Here is a 14,078-nt window from a genome sequence, read left to right on the forward strand (position 1 = left end):
AGCGAATGAAAAGTGAAACCACTCTCATGGCTAGGAATTTTGTTACATATGAGTTGGCATATTAAAAACAGCTTAGATCAGCCAAGAAGAATTATTTAATCAGAAATCTTTCTAAATTAGGTGCTTAAGAAGTGCAGGGAAAGCAGCATGGCAGGAGACCCAGATTTAAGCCTGTGATTCCCATGCACCCCCATTTTTTTTTATTTCTTTGTATTTAAAGTACTTAATTAATCTATAAAGAGTTTTTAATACAATACAGTTGATTAACGCTAGTAATTTCAGTGCCTTTTTAATATAACAGATCTCTTCTGAGAAATATTCCCAGTTAATGATCTGTGTCATTTTTTAAAGTTTGCCTTCTAACTAATTTTAGTGGAAATATCATTAAATTCTTCATTATACTTACTTATAGCAAGAACTGAATTGGATTTTAGATGTTATGATTTTACCATAATAAAAACCTACAGCTCTCAAAACCCACTCTTCTGCCTGCTTTTGGAGCTCTAATATGGAGTTTAGGAACTGAGAGTAGCTTGTAAAAAAAGCTGAGGAGGAGAATGTTTCTGTGCTACTTTGAGGCTGGCTGAGCATCGTAGGAAGATGCCTTGGGGTGCTGGTCCACACAACCGCAAAACTCCTACCCCTTCCAGCCCTCTTTTCCCATGGCTCATTTCAGCCCTTGCACCGCTGAATCCCACTCCCTACAAACCGCAACACCATCATGTTGAGGTTTAGCTGTAAACCTCTGGCACAGAAAGAGCAGAGATGAGGAAAACTCACCCCTTCTATGCTCTTTCTCCATAAATCATTAATGTTTCCTCTCTCCTTTTCTGCTTTGCAAGCAAGGATACATTTATTATGTCCCATAACCAGTGGAGAAGGATCATTTCTTCAGCACACCCCATCCAGCTCAGGTTCCTTGCTGTGCTTGTGCTAGTCAAGAGCTGAGTGGTACAGAGTAACGTAAAGCTCACACAGCTCTTCCCAGCTGAAGGCAAAGTAGAGCTCTTCCACTCTGTCAGCTGCTGTTTGGAATGCAGCTCCCACGCTACCCCTACCTCCCAAAGAGAAGACACTCACATCTCCAGGCACTACCTGCACAGTCGCCTTGGCTCGCTCTACATTTCATTCAAGGGCTGTCCTCCTCCTCTCAATGTCTACTTCTTCTTTTTCATTCCTAGCCTCTTCATTGAGGGTCAGTGGACTCCTAATGGTTAGCTGGGCACAGAAGGGAAGAAGAGTGGCTCAGGGCGGGCTTCAATCCACTGCGGAGATGCAGAATGTGCTAGCTAGCTCAGCCTACTGGGCCTGGCACAGGACAAACTCAAGATGTCCTGGATTAAACAATCTACATTGTAAATGGAGACTAAGCTGGCCCTGTGTTTAAAAGATATCAGGAATTTCTGTCAAACTGATGGTGCGCTGTGCTTATGCAGAGGCATGCACAGGCACAGCTGCATGGCAAATGTAGCTGTGGAGGCTGGTGCGAATGTACACCATCATCACATGAATTATGCATTTCTTTGCATGTAAAATACTAAACATATTTATGCATCTTTCGTTATTTCTTTTTACTTTACTGGACAGAGCATGACGTTTTCCCTATCACTATATTAGACTTTGAATTAAGGCAAGTTCTTTGTTAGGGAGTGAGGGTTTGCCGGTTGTTTTTTTTTTAATTGCTACTTTTAAATTCTAGTGAAACAACGAGTAAACAAATAAAAAATTCATTAGAGAGAGGCAGCTCAACTTAGATGAAAGTTTTACAGCATATAGCTCTGCTTTCAAAAGCAGAAAATCCAGTCACCGGGTCATTAGCACAGCACGCAGCACCACAGAACCGAGGAACATTAGAACTCGTGTCATCTGCAAGATTTACTAATATTCCAGTGTTTTAACAGCAACGTTTCAGTCTAAAAGCTTCCCAAAAGGCACTTAAACTTTTAAAATACCAGATCCAAATGGCTATGGATGCATTTACTCATTACGAGCATATTTAAAACAGTGCATTTGGGCTGGCTTGTGACAACTTTGGGGCTACTGTGGGAAGGCAGGGGGAGGGCACAAGGAATATTCGTTCCTTGTTTTACCCCTTTGCAAGGGCAGCCAGAGCATGTCTGCTCTTGAGCATGTGTGGAACGACCACTGCAGTGCCAGGGGTGCTCGTGGGAGTCATTGCATGTACAGATTACATTTTAGTGTTTGACTGTGAAGATTCCCCTGAAGAAGCTAACGCTGATTATGATCCTAGCTTGATAGCTTTGCTTCTTTGAACACGTCAAGTTAATTTCATGCTGAATAAGGAGAAAACTTATGCTTGTCACAGTGCTATATATCAGTCAGGGGCTAAGAACAAAGGCTTTAAAACCCAACTGACTAGGTTTGCCACACGGCTTGGCTACAGAAAAAGTGAAATGCAAGCGCCTTTGTGCTTTTCACAACACATGAACTTTCCTTTGGAAGAGAAGGTGGCTACAGAGGAATTCCCATTACCATGTAAAATAGCTTTGCATTATGATCTTCAGCACTGGTCGAGGCATCTCTGGGAAGAATGGCTCTGCAAGCATGCCGGGGGCTGCTCCTCTGCATGTCCATCCCTTTTTCCCAGTCTCACTTGAAAGATAGCTATTGTAGTTAGTTAAAAAGGAGCCCAGAGGGACTCTTCCCTTTTACAGTCAGGTTAATATACTGAAAGAGAATGAATCTTCGCGGGTTTTCTTTGGTCTTTTATTTGTATGGTTGGGGGTTTTTTTTCCCAGCTCCAGACTATGCTTTTAAAATCTTTACTTGATGTTTGATCTTCTCCATCTCCTCCAGTTTAATATTAGGAATTGTAAAAAGAGTCTTTAAAAGGAAAAACAACAAAAACCCCACTGAGTTGGGTTATTTAAGCAAACTGCTTCTCCTGAATCAATTACAAAACTAAGGTCTTGGAAAACCTTCACAAGCTGCACTGTAGGAATGCAGTTACTACTGAAAACAGAGCAATCACAGTTGCTGTCTTTTAGAAGTAGTCTTTAAAACTTCAGTAATCCTTCCATTAAAGCCATATTAGTTACAAGCAACTCCTCATAAAAAGGGGAGAACCAGAGATTTTGCAGATCCTATCATAAGGAAATGTCCCAAACCGCTAGATGGCCCATCCCAAGGCTTTTTCAGTTTTAAGTGAAACTTTCTGAAGGATGGTTGACCAGTTGTAGATGAGAGCATGGCACTGAACGCCTCATTAACAGTAAAAAGTATTCTGCATTGCTTTCTATTGCATTTTAGTACATGCTGTTTTTATTGTTAAGAAATGAAGGAGTGTCCTATGGGCATGTTACAAACTACTGGTGATTTTACTACTTAGGGAGAAATAATTAAAAGTGACTTGAAGAGCTAAGCCTTTGAACTTCCTGACAAGTCTATTGCTTTCTTTCCCCCACATAAGTCTTTTTCCTTTTTCTCCACATTATCCACAGATTCACAGATTTGCTTTGCTTTCACAGCTAAGATTCTAGGAAAATGCAGTTTTCAACTAGTAATAACTTAAATAACTTACCTAAGTTGGGTTATTATTAAAAAAACCTAAACATTATTTTACGTTCAGGAAAGCATAAGGTCAAACAGAATTCACTAATTTCTCCTGTGTATCTGGACGAATGCAACTTGGAGAAAAACCTCAATGTCATGTTTTCGTCAAGGTCAAATTTATCTTTGAAGGCTGAAAGAGAATTCCTGTAGGGAAAATATATGAGAAGGGAGTGAGTCACCCTCAGTTCCCCAGCACACAGAAGGCCTAGTGATAGGAGAGGAATAGCCACAATTCCATTGGACTGGACTATGCCTTATTAATTTACTAGGACAGCTGGCAAAGCATAGCCATGGCTCTCTTCCATGGTTCAGCAGTTGTGATTGTGGCCTCACACCCAGGCAACACAAAAGCATGGGACTGTTCTGAAACCCCTCCAGGTATGCAGCCTGCGCCCACGTATTGCATCACTAGGCAACTGGATGTCACCTACCCGTATTGCACAGCACAGCTGATGGCTTGGAGTTCCTTTCTCAGGCAGCACATGGTGGTGTCTTATAATAATCCAAAGAGGGTTGCATTTGTGTTTTTCCTTATGTATTTATTATTTAATTGTGTTAGCTGCTTATTTCATTACTGTTCTCCTGATCCATCACCCAAAGACTTCATCACAGCTCTTTTCCAAGTTCTCAGTCTAACCCAGGGGAAGGCTGGAGGAATTCTGGGGTGGGATTAATTGGCACAGCTTCCTAAAGCCCATTTTGCCATAAGAGCTCAGACTTCTTTCCTGTCGTGAGCCCAGGAGGTGGGAGGAGGAGGAGGAAGACAGCTGTGGATTCTCTGGCTTTAGTGGTGTTCTCAACCATAATGTAAATACCTACCGTAACTTCAAACCTCATTTTTCTAACAATGAAACTACAGGGTGTTGGTTCTGTGACTCCTTACGCCAATATAATGGGCAAGGATCAAAATAAACCTAGACTGTGACACATGAAAAATATACACAGCTGTCCCCAATTAGCCTTTTACTTGAGTTATTCTAAAATTTTGAAATTCCATCTCCCTAGTAAAAAAAAATACCTCTAATTTTGAAAAATATATCAATTTGCTTTTAGACAGCCATTCCTGAATGTGCAGAGAACAGGTCACCTTAGGTGCTTATATACTCTGGACTGAGCCCTGCAAATAAGCACAGAAAAAATAAGATCTAAGACATTGTCTCTTCTCTGATTAAAATACACTGTTGATATTGTTGCACGCTTGTACTTGTCAAAAAGCTAATTGAGAAGTTTCTCTTTTAATGCTGTCTGTTTTTTCTAAAGAATGATCACAAGTACCAGAGACCTTATGACTGTTCCTTTTAGCAGCCTTGAAGTTATGTAAAATTCCTAGGATCTGCTCACTCAGCAACCAGCCTTCCTTAACCTCATTGTTAAGTTCCCTTCACATACCTGTAAAACTACCAACAATATTTCTCTTTCTCCCTCTCTATCTTCTCTCTCTCTTTTTTTTAATAAAATATCTTTGAATGCAATTCTTGCAATAAGTAGGAAGAAAGTAATCCAGATTACTCTGCTAACTGCAGAGTAAATCATCTACCTTTTGTAGTGCATCTTCTTGTCCCTGAAGAGGATGAGCAAAGGAAGGTTAGTTTTAGAATAATCAGCAAACTTAGTATGCAAGCATTCTTTTACAACACTGATAAGCAGGCAGGAGATATTAATGGAAAAAGCTACAGTAAATCTTAGCTATAGAGTTTTATTACTGCATGAAAACTAGTTGAAAAAATAAGCAGTTGTATCCTTTCTGCATTACTTCTTTTTGTATTATTTAAAATATAGTCATTATTATATGCCATGCAGAGGTTGCTTCTCAAGAAAAAAAAGAACTTAGAACTGTCTTCTGTAGAAGACCTAGGCAATGTAGGCATATGTGTTTTGCCAAAGTTGGACCATACCTCTTTAGGCAACTTGAGTTTCTTAAAACCCTGAGTATGCTTTGTACAAAACAGGTTGAAAACACCGGAAGATTCACATTAAAATCAGGAAATTGGCATTTAGGAGTTTCAGGTAATCCTACCTGTAGCTTGCTGTGTGATGAAAATGTTCTGACGCTCTCCCACGGGATTTGGGCAGGTCCGCATTAGCCACGGTATCGGACAGTCCCTAATTTCTCCTGACCTTCAGTAAGAGTAAGATACTTGATTTTCACCTTCACAAATCTCTATTTGTCTTAAAAGAATTCATTTTATAGAGGATTTGTTTCTTTGGGTGTTCCAGTAATGACATGCTATTTTCCTATGCCCAGCCCTATATGAGCTCCTCACAGGTGTAGAATTCTACTTAGCAGTGCCAGGATCAGGCTGACTATATGACAGAGAGATGGACAACTAGATGAGATCACAAATTCACATCTACTTCCATTACTCTGGCACTGGGCAAGAAGATTTCTCTGTTGACTTCCCCTCAAAGCCACCGAGAATAAAGCTATAAAAGAAGATTATCAAAAAGTAGGCCATGTTGCTCTGTTTATCATATTCATGTTGCCACTTCTTGTTTTCTAGAGGTAAGAGTATTCAGACTGGATTCAGAGGGGATGACTGGCACAGCGCACAGTGGTGATACATGCCTTCCTCTTAAGCTCAGTGCACAAATTATGTCTTTGCATACCTAGGGCTATAGATATTGTTATCATAGGAAACAGATATCAGGGGACAAAGCTGGCTGAAGACAGGGTACAATGTCAAATTTTTATAGCACGGCCTAACAGTGGGTCATGTTCAAAAGAAATAAAAAGACACGCATCAGAATTTAGAGGCATCTCACAGGAATTTCTCATCTCTACAGCAGAATTTACCACTTTAACAACATGCATATTTCTCTCTCTGTTCTCAGTATATGAGAACTGCCAATAAAAGCTGCTTTTCAGCTCTTGCTCGTTTTTTTTTCCTGAAAAAATTTTGTTTGCTTTTTAATTGCAGAGCAACAGGGCTCCAGATCTTTCAAGTCTGTGATGAAACCTCTGTTACACAGTTTAGCAGCTGAATCTGCAAATTAATGATGTCCATCTCCCCAGCCTCAAATAATAGGGCATTGTATTGTTGCCCTTCTGAATGAGCATCAGAAGTTCTGTATCCAAGAAGATATGAAACAGAGCTTCTAGAAGAATAAAGGTGAGGATAGCAGAGGCACTCAGAGTTGCAAGTGCAACTGCTCACTTCACAAAAAAAGGTGGCAATTTTGTGGGTGGAAAAATCAAACAGAGGTGGGAGTGTTACAGCCATGTTCTCCCATGCTTTCTCAAGCACTGCAGAGCTGAGATTCTCACCTCTGATTACAACATTTGACAGAACTTTTTGGGTTTTTTTATAAATATAAATCAGGCACCTCACAAACTTGAATTCCATTTTAATACCGCAGTAAAGCCTCTAAAGCCTCCCTCCAAGTAATAATTTTCTGCTTTCTGCTTTGTAAACCACCAGAAAATCCATACGTTTCATGCTAATTCTGTTGCCAACGCCTTGAATTGAATATCCTTTTAGAAAATTTGTGTCATAAGTTTCCAGCCTTAGAAACTCTTGTTCTGGAGGCCTGCTCTAGGTTTAAATCTTGGCTTAAAACAAAGATGCTGGTAGTTATCACGGGGATTGAGACAATGGATTCTTCTTTCCTACAATGGAAGTGCAACCCAGTTTCTAGTTGAATTGTTATCATGATCCCTTCCCACCACTCACTCTCCATTGTTACACAATAATCGCCTTTTGTTGCAAAGCAACAACAAAAAATGAGGTTAACTGTGTCCCCCACTTTTGCGGTCTTGAAATTTTGTGGCCTCTCGTGTGACACCCATGCACACAACAATGTTCATAAAACATCCTTAAGCTTTCTTAGGACAGTAATCAAACTCCTGAATAAATTAGGAATTACTTTCAGGGGAAGTCTTTTTCTTAAATTACATTTATGCAATTTATTATTACATTTCACATGAAGTATCAGAGAGGATGATGGGAAATAGGATAGCACCTACTAGAGGTATCTATTTCCCATAGAATCCATTAAGGCAAGTTTATTAGCCCATCGTGGTTGTAAATAATGAATTCAATTCAATATTTGGGGTTACCTGGGACTTACATTGGTACTGATTTTAGTCTAATGTTTCCAATTTCAGGAATTGAAACACATTACTGTATGCCTTTGCCAGCATGCAAAATGTTAATCTTGATAGATTACATTAATCTTTATAGAGAACACTTTTTGCTCCACTTATATTTCAGGATCTTAACTCCTCAACATAAGGATGTTTTAGCTTTTTATATTGAGAACACTGCACATTTATTTTAATTGGATAACTGAGCTTTTCTGCTTACTGAGCTGTCTGCCTGACATTTGCAAAATGCAGCTCTTTTTTTCACCAACATAACCTAACTGTTCATTTTTACAAGGCCTGTCATCCAAAATGCAGAACCTAATCCTTAATTAGTTGTCATATTTATTTAGATGTTGTACATCATCCATTGGACTGAAGTGTTTGGTTTACTATCCTTCCATAATGTCCGTTAAATGATTATTTTTGCATTCACTTATGTTTTATGTAACAGTTTTCCTATGTACTGAACTCCTGACTTATAGGATTTTTTGCTAAACAGCGGGATCATTAAATTATTAGGCATGCAGGCTACCCAGGCAGTGCATGGGAAATCAAATCTAACAGAAAACAAACTAAACCAAGCCATAAGCCATGCAGAGAAGCAGGCTGGAGTGCTGTAAAGTACCTGAAATGCAATGAGCTTTTCTCCAGTTTGGAACCAGGAACCTACAGCAAGCCAGACCATCTCAAAGGAATGAGAAGGGACACTTCACTGTCATCCCCTCCCTGTTAAGCAAGCAATGGGGTCAGGAGGCATGTTTGCACTCTGACTGCTGTCGAACGGGGACTGGAATCCAGAGCAGAGTCCAAACTTGTGGACTACTGAAGAGGTGTTTCTCAATGACTGTTTAAGTGAAACAGAAGGTCTTTAACAGAAGAACTGAGAATGACTTTACCCAATATACACAGGGCAGCTACATATGGAAAAAATTAATCCTGTTTTTAAGTTGAGCCATGAGAAGATTTGAAAACCACAAGTATTTGTGAGTGCTTTGAACGTGATTTCAGTGGCAATCAGATCTACCTGCCCTTCCACCCAAAACTCTCATCCTTATTACCGCTGCCTAACTGGGTACTGCAAACCATAAATGCTAATAACTTACCTTGAGCACCCTGGCAGAAATCTGACAAGTTCAACAGATCTAATACAGAGCTTAACAACAGCTGAACCGCAGCCCGTGGCCCTGAATGCTGCCTGACACCTAAAATGACATTTATGTTTCTAGTCCCCACATGGACATAAGTCAAAGTATGTGCTCTTCAAGAATGGGTAATCTGCACGTTTCATTGCTTTGTTGCATAGCAGGAGTGATATCCTAGCCAACTAAAGCAAGAGGTCCAACACGCAGATAGTCACATCACCGTTTCAACTAATGGCATCGCATTAGATTTGTCCTTTGCTTGTGTGGATACAGGAAATATACCCACACAATAACAAACCAGCATGAAATCACAACCTTTCTCTTCCAAATAGAACACAAGGACCAGATCTTGGATCTAGATGTACTTTTAGGGTTTTTTTTCCTACCCATGCTTATTTCAGTCTACCTCATGAAGAAAACAGATTCAAGTTGATGATATCTTGGCATATACTACCTAGACTGTTTTCTGATCCTAGTCTGTGTCCACTGTGCTTTTTTGTGAAGTGCTGCCAGACAATTATTGGCATGCAGAGGACTCAGAAAGTGCTGGAGAGGCATAAAAGCTGGCAGAGAACAATTTCCCTTTCAGACAAAAAAGCAAATATCATTGCTTTATGAACCAAGTTACATGTTATAAGGACTCAAGTTCCAGTTTGGAAAGACTTGGCATGAAGCTTATCTTATAGCAAGAGGTGAAGCATTTGGCCTTTAGGAACAAATGAAGCATTGTGATAATTTTTCATAATACTGGTAAGACAACCAGTTTTGATGAAACTTTCAGAAATGCTTCAAAGACTTCCCAAATCATCGTCTTCTTTCTGATCTCATCTCCCACTCAAATCTTCTTTTCCCACTGAAATAGGGTTGCTTTTTATTGTTTGGGTAGCTTTTTTTTTATTTCTCCTTTTTTTGTTCTCTCCCCTCCACCTACTAGAAGGATGATTTTTCAGCTCTGCTTTAGGGAGGAAATCATTCGCACAGCCTTTTTTCCTCACATATTTGTACTGTAAAACTGAAAAAAATGTGGCACTAGGAACACGTCAAACTTGCAAAAAATCACTTGAGGTAAGAAACAGCATTACGGCACAAGAGTGATTCAAACCAAGGACAGACTTCCCACAAATTGAATGAAAACTAAATTCTAGTAAAAAACTCAACATTTTAACAAAATGGAAAGCTAATAAACAACCTGGATGCCATTAAAGATAGAACAGAGTAGTACAGGACATGTTTAACAGGGATAGCTCTAAGATTCCCTAAAAAGATTCATTATCATTCGTTATCTTTGCTACACAATTAAATCTGTATTAGAACTTTAAAAAATTGGGAAAATACCCTGAAATGCTTCCTGCGTTTGCCTTTCTTTTTTTTTTGGTTACAAATGATTCTTTGCTTATTTTCTGGCCAATTGTTCAATAAATACATTTTTTATCAATTTAGCATGTGTTGGCTACTTGGTCAAGAAAGGAAGTGCTACTGCATTAATTCATAAATAATGATGCCAGACAACACACAGATGATCCGACTATGTGAAAATTACATGGTGTTTCAGGTGCTGTGCATGTGTTCCACTTGCATTTATCTATTCACATGCTTCCCACCCTCCTTCAGTCCAAATCTTACTGGGTATTGCTACCGTTGTCATTTCATCCAGCCACTAGAGGACACACTGTCAATATATCCATTGTGCATGAACACTTAGTGCTCGTATTTCATAAAAAATCATAAAATCAGCATAAGACCTCTCCCCCATTCCTGGCAAACATCAGGGTTTCTTCTCTTTGCCTTCATAGAAGGATCCAACCACTTCTTAGAGTAAATCTTTCTGCTAAACTGCAAAGCATGCAATAATTAATCCGTTATCTTTATGTCAGCTCTTCTGCTGCTACACTACAGTATAACAGGAACCAAGGTAGAGAAGTCACCTAATTGTGTTGGCATGCATGTGATGTGATTAATGGCACATAAAGCTTATCAGCCTCATCATGACCTGCTGGACTGATGGGCAAGTCTTAGCCTTACAAGCACGTAGTCATCTTTCCTGTGGCTTGGATGACAAACCTGAGAGTGACAAGAAGGAGCCTTCCAGAACAGTTATCTTTCCCTCCTCCCCTGTTTTTGTAGGTGCACAGAAGGAGAAGCTGTCCATGAAAAAGACAGCTAAAGAGAAGGCTAACCCCTATCCATCACCAGCAAGAAGTGGTGCAGGGCCCAGCTGAGAGCAGCAGGCACATATTTACCAGTAACTGTCCCTCCCTGGTACTGGGGCTCCCTGAGCAGCACCCTGGCTGAGCCGCTAGGGGCACATTTAAACTCGGTGGTATTTTTGTGATCCTCTTAGATAAAATGTCCCATTTGGACAGCTGGTTTTGGACAGCCAGTTTGGAAGATGATTTTTCTTCTTCCTACAAGCAAAAGCCAATTCTTCCTCATGTCTCACACAGAACTGCTTGAAAAATAGGTTTGATGCTGGATTAACCTTGCCTTTTCTGGAAGCAAATCTTCAACCCAGCCCGTGCTGAACCTCATCGCTCTGGCTTCTGGCTGAAAAGCCACAGTAGCTAAGCTTGGGCGCGCTGATGAGGTTCATGCCCCTCTCCCATACACAGACAGACAGGCACACACACAGCAGCCCCACTCCCTGGGCAGTCACTGACCTCTCCAGGTTCCTCTGCCCGGCCAGGCTCCCAGTCATCACTTCCAGGCAGTAAAAGAGCTGTGAACCTTGCCAGTAGTAAACCTGTTTGTAAGCATATTGTGTACAGTACGGATATTGCCACTGTGGATAGCTCTTGGACCAACACAGTAAAAAAGAAAAGCAAAATGACTTTGAACACCAATGTATTTTTACCTTTTCAGACTAAGCTTTTATTTTGATATTACAAACCATTTTTCTTTATTCACAAATCACGGTTGTGATATAAACACTAATTTCTAAAGACAGATATACATATTTTCTGGGTTTGTAGGGTGGTTTTTTTTTTAAATCTGTTTAGAAGTCACTATATTCCACATATGGTAGTAATAATTTTTTTCATAAGTTATATTATCAGTAGTTATTTATATAAGTGAAAACATTCCCAATATATATTGTAAAAAAATTTCAAATGCTTTTCTTACATAACTATTTCAGACATACATTTTAAAATGACTGCTAGGAGTACTGTAGGAGCTTCATAAACAAAATATTTTCTAATATGGGCCGCACCCTCAATCTTTCAAGATTATTTTAATAGACTAAAACGCCATATAATCATTTGGAGAGTGGGAGCTGTAAAGCCATCTCATGAAAATTAAAATTGCAAATAAATTCTGTTATTCCCCACATTAGACATTTTGTGTGTGCAATTCCAAAAAAAGATGTATCATCCACACTTTTAATTGGAAGCCTAACATTTGGCAAACATTTTTCAAGTTGCTTTTACCGTAATGTTTAAATGAAATATACTTATTGAAATATAATTTTTCTTTTTTTTTTAAGGAGGCTCATTTCGTATATCTTATATTATAAACGTGGGGATTGAACTCTTAATAAATTTCAGTTCATTCCCTCACCAGTATAAATATATGTTACTGCCCCATTTTTCATTGATTAATATAGTCTCTTTCTCTCTCTGTTTCAATTTTAAAGATAATTTCCTTTTTTCATTCTTAGATATAAATGCTACAGAAACTTTGTTTTCAAATCTTGTGAAACTTTATTGATGGTTATTGTTCAACTGATCATACTGCATGCACATACGATGACAAAGAGAAAGCCTGATCACAAACACTTTTTTTAAAGCAGAGTTGTTATAGCAAGTTGGCAGGTTCACAGCGGTGAGTTGATAATTTACTAAGGTGCTTGCCTGTAGGCACGCACATTACACATGAGGATATAACTATCTGCAGCAAAACTGTAGCGAGACAGTTTTCTGCTTTATTTATTTAAATACAAAAACAAGAAGACCCGTGACAAACACCCCAACTTAGGTTAACTTGTAAACAGGACAACATGGAAAGAGTCCAAACATATGCACAGACAAACTGCAATTTTTCAACTATGCTTGAAACCGCCACCCGGGCACCTGCTGGGCTGCACCCGCCCGAGACCCAGACACGCAGCCTTCTCCAGTCAGTGCTCGGTCAGAAGAAGGTCCCTCTTTTGTCCCAGTTGAAAAGTTGTCTTGGGCCAAATATTTAGCAAAACGGCCTTGGTTTGAAAATTAAGTCGGGGCAAGTCGTCACGCCTTGAAAAATTGCAGATTGTTTACACAACACAGTCATGTTTCAAAAAGTACCAAGCTGATGAAAATACCATGACTATCTCTACTCAATGATTGCAATACTTGTAAAATGATTATATAAATCTGAATATGATTATCGTATAATTCCATAAAAATGATACGTCTGTCTCTAACAGTTGGTCTACTAGGCTAAATCTAAAGCATCATAGGCTGTGTATTTCTAGAACTTAACAACTCCACTGCACGGATGTAAATTTTATACATTTTTATTTTACTGGTACAAAGAATTTAAGTTTTTATTACTTTCTTTTTTGGAAAAAAAAGAAAAAAATAGAAACAGTGCTTTTATCACCTTTTTATTATTGTTTTTTTTTTCCCTCCCATAATATAAAAGTCAGCAATGATATCAATAATTTATTTTACTGGAAGAAATATAAAAAGAATGCTTGTTAATGGTCTAACTAGCAGTTTTTGCCTAAATAACTAGTTATGGTTAAATAGCTGAATACTGCCTGGTGGAATGCTTTAAAAGGGTGCCTTCAGACAGCTTTTAATTTGATTTTTATGTACAAGTGTCAAGAAAAGCACCCCTAATAAGAACATAACCTTTGGCTTTGAACAAACAGTGAATAATTTAAGACAGCTGATATATGATAGTTGGTGCAGTGGGGCCCCTTTTTGCTTCTTTAATTAATATTTTAGCCAAACCCCATTCCCATGTCCCCAATTTCCCCCTCCCCCCATAAACTAAAATAAATGTAGATGCAGAAAAAAATGACTACTGTAGTCACTTACACTCTTACAAAACATGTGATAACCCCAATAGCTTAATATTCAGCATATATAATTCATTTACATGATATAGCACTCTTGATTGTGGCCCTAAAACAGTTTTTATTCATATCTAGCAGCTTTCTAGATCAACCACAAAAACTTCTACAGCCAGCAATCAAACTACGTAACCTTCAGAAATTAAAGACCCACAATATTAAAATACACAGAACAAAATATCTGAGGTATAAGATAAAAAATGTAATTTTTCCTCTTTTTAGA

The 14,078-nt window shown here is 38.9% G+C and overlaps 1 protein-coding gene across 37 annotated transcripts in view; it reads right to left on the reverse strand.

Moving 5' to 3' along the window:
- Positions 1–11,675: 11,675 nt before the first annotated feature.
- RBFOX1 (RNA binding fox-1 homolog 1) overlaps positions 11,676–14,078 on the reverse strand; it is an 862,353-nt gene continuing 859,950 nt past the window's right edge. For 12 of the 37 annotated variants that reach the window (XM_069870200.1, XM_069870195.1, XM_069870179.1 and 9 more), the window contains one exon: positions 11,678–14,078. This exon is cut by the window's right edge. The gene's annotated coding sequence lies outside the window, so the exon portion shown is untranslated. The other 25 variants (XM_069870215.1, XM_069870214.1, XM_069870180.1 and 22 more) reach the window with 4 other exon arrangements.

The sequence above is a fragment of the Phaenicophaeus curvirostris genome, chromosome 16 (genome assembly GCF_032191515.1).
Source record: "Phaenicophaeus curvirostris isolate KB17595 chromosome 16, BPBGC_Pcur_1.0, whole genome shotgun sequence".
In the NCBI taxonomy this organism is placed as follows: Eukaryota; Metazoa; Chordata; class Aves; order Cuculiformes; family Cuculidae; genus Phaenicophaeus; species Phaenicophaeus curvirostris.